The sequence below is a fragment of the Oryzias melastigma genome, linkage group LG7 (assembly GCF_002922805.2).
Source record: "Oryzias melastigma strain HK-1 linkage group LG7, ASM292280v2, whole genome shotgun sequence".
NCBI lineage: Eukaryota > Metazoa > Chordata > Actinopteri > Beloniformes > Adrianichthyidae > Oryzias > Oryzias melastigma.
Window position 1 is genome coordinate 24764184 of NC_050518.1, and position 3762 is coordinate 24767945.

The window sequence follows — 3762 nt, forward strand, 5'->3', positions numbered from 1 at the left end:
TATACTCTGATTGCTTTCAGCAATCAGACAAATATAATAAAGCTGTAGGATCTTATACTCTGATTGCTTTCAGCAATCAGACAATAATCACTAGAAAGTTGTATTACCTGCAATAATACTAGTGTGAAGTGTTTTGCTAAATCTGCTTGAAAATGCAAAAGCTATTTACAAAATATAAAATTTACTAAAAGACATGAAATTTCATTAAAGAACTCTGAAAGACCGCTGAAGTTTCAGAAATACATTTCAGAAAAATAGTTAGTAAATTTGCTTAAAATTCCTCATTACATGACAATGTAAATTCGACCCTCTCCAGTTTGCCTACAGAGCTGCACGCAGTACGGAGGATGCCAGCCTCACACTCCTGGACAGAGTCACCAAACAACAGGACTCCAAGCTCCCAAACACAAGGATTTTATTCATGGACTTCTCATCTGCTTTTAACACTGTAAACAATAATACACTGCTGGAACATCTTTCTTCACTACAGGTTCATAAAACACTGATTTTATGGATCAGAGAGTTTTTATCTGACAGGCCACAGAATGTGGTGATGAACAATGTTAGGTCCAGCCAAATGATTTTGAAAACGGGACTTCCCCAGGGCTGTGTATTGTCCCCAATTCTTTATCTGTGTACACAAACAGCATCTCCTGCGACACAGAAGGCCTGACCCTCCTGAAGTATGCAGATGATATGGCCCTTGTAGCACACGTGACAGACTCCCATGCCCTGGAAAAATACCAACAGCAGGTCAACACTCTGGTCTGCATGTTCACGCAGAACTCCCTGGAGCTGAACATCTCCAAAACAAAGGAGCTGTGCTGCAGAGGCAGAAGGCATAACAGCCCAGAGGATCTTTTCCAACCTCTCGTGATCCAGGGCCAGCAGGTGGAGCAGGTAGACTCTTTTAAATACCTGGGGACAAAAATAGCCTGTCTTTCGGACACCATGTGGATGCTGTTTACAAGAAAGCACAGCAACGCCTCCACCTCTTGAGGAAATTAAGATTTTTTAACATCAATAAGGACATTTTATCCATGGTGTACATTTCACTGGTGGAGTCCATCCTCACATTCAACATCGCTTCCTGGTTCAACTTTCTCACCCTTAAACAAAAAAACACTCTCTCAAAAATAATCAATCAGGCCTCCAAAATCACTCAAACAGCTCAATCTCCTCTCAGTGACCTGTACAGGCGAGCAGTGATGAGGAAAGCCACCTCCATCACTGTGGACACTACCCACCCTCTCCATCACTCTTTCTCCATGTTGCCATCAGGCAGGAGATACAGAACACCGTTGGCCAGGACAAACATCTACAAAAATCATTTATCCCCAATGCAGTCACTCTGCTTAATTTTCAATAGCACTTAAATTGTATGTATGTGGATGGTGAATTATGTGATTTTTAGGATCTCTATGACTTTTGATTTTCTATATATTTATTAACTTTTTAGCTTTTTTAACTTTTATCAATTGAATCAATTTTATTGTCTTATGCCGTGTTGAAAGATGAATTTCTGTTCATTGAACAGACAATAAAGTCTATCTATCTATCTATCTATCTATTGTAAAAAAAAATGAAGTGTGTTGCTTAAGCTAAACTCTAAATTCGCCCCAAATACCTTAGTAGACGCCAAATTCGCCTAAAAAGCTATCACATTGCTAAAATACCAGCACAACTCAAAAACAGCATAAAAATATTCAGTAAAATGTTAGCCTGTTGATAAAATATAAGATAAACACAAAAATAGCCTAACAGACCACAGCAGATGAGAAACTAGCCAAAAACGTTAGCCTCTTCCTAGCTAAACTCAAAAATAGCCCAACAACCTCAGTAGATGGCATGTTGCTAAAACAAAAATAGATAAAACTAGCATAAAAAAAACCTCAGTAGATACTAAATTATCAACATGAGCTAGCATAATGCTAATACCTCATTGCCAAATTATTTAAAAATTACTGTAGACAATTGTTTCAAAGTGCACAGTTTTGAAGAATTTAAAAAAAATCTGATTTACTTCATATAGCGGGTATTTAGATACATTTGATGAATACTAAAATTACAAGCAGAAATGTCCTGAATGAGATGAACTTTTGATACCAAGATTGCTAAAATTGTGATTAAGTTTTTACTTGCCAAAAAATGTACGGAAAGGAGCAAAAGGATCACGATTGTGTGAATGCTTTGATGCATTTACACAATAGTAACTAGAAAAGTTGATTTACCTGCGATAATGCAAATCTGGATGCTTTTTGCTGATAGGAGTCGCTGAGGATGCTGAAGCTTTTTGCTGAAAATGCAAAATGTTAAATTTGCTAAAAGACTGGAAATTTCATTAAAGCATACTGAAAGAGTGCTGGAGCTGACCTAAATTTCAGAAAATTTTGTAGTGAAATTGCTTAAAAATTCCTAACACATGTCAATGTTGCTTAAATTTGAGCTCAACTCCAAATTAGCCCAAAAAACCTCAGTAGATTAGCTAAAAATGCTAGCTTGTTGACATAGCTGACATACTAGCTAAACTCCAAAATAGCCTAAAATTCCTCAGAAAGATAAATTAGCCAAAAACATCAGCCTGTTGCTAAAATAGAAGTTAAACTCTAAATTAGCCTAAAAAACCCCAGTAGATAACAAATTAGCCAAAAATGTTAGCATGTTGCTAAAATATTAGGTAAACACTACATTTTTGGAAAATTACTATAAAAGATGAAAACATAGCCCGTGAATATATTTAAAGTCTTGTTGCTAATCTACTTAAGACTTTCTTATTCATTTCCTAACGGACATATTTTACTCAATATTTTCAAAAACTATAAAGTTCATGAAAACCAAAAATACAAGGAGTAACAAAAGGTGAACGTTTCATGTTACTATTCACGACTAAATTTCTTACTGCTCGAGCAAATGAAAAGTTTGTCCAATAATCAGAAAAAACTTGAGTGTTTTGAGTTGAAGAGAGTGATAAAAACCAGAGAGTTGAAGACAAAGTTACACAACTTTCCCTCCGCTGATCTCTGATAACCACGAACATAAATCAGGCGGAGCTGCGGCGCTGCAGTCAGCAGCCCCCCTGACCCTTCGTTAAAAACAACTGTCAATGGAAGAACGTCTGTACCCCCCCACCTCCAAGTGTTTGATTGACGAACGTTTGTAATAGTTCGAGCTCCTAATGTTGGACTCTTTGACGACTGTTACTGTCAAAAGGTTGAAAGGTTCTGTGTTTGATTAAGTATGACAGTAGAAACACAAAGAAAAGAGCCCCCTCACATCTTAAACTGGACAGCGACCTCGGCTCTGCGTTTATGTCAGACCGGCGTTTAGGGAAAGGACTCAACACAACATTCGGTCTGAACGTTCCAGCTGTGACCATCCGAGTCTGCAGGTTAAACCGACGTCAGAGTGCGAGTGCGCCCGGACACGGCGCGGGGACTCGGTCGGCCCTCCGGGTTGTGAGACGCAGTCAGGCTGCTGAATTATGGATTTAAGCTGCTATTATTAGAACATTCCACATTTTACAAGCAGCTTTCCCCACACACCACGTCTTATTGTTACAACTCGGACGCACAACAATGTGACACACAAAAAGACCTGAAACGCACAAAATGTTTCTGTTCTTTCACAGTCACAGATCATGACAGCAGAACACATTTTCTATTGTGTGTGTTTGGAACTAGAAGCTTTTGTCATAAATAAATCTCATTAATATTGTGTCATACTGCAAGTATAACTAGAAAAGTTGCATTACCTGCGATAATG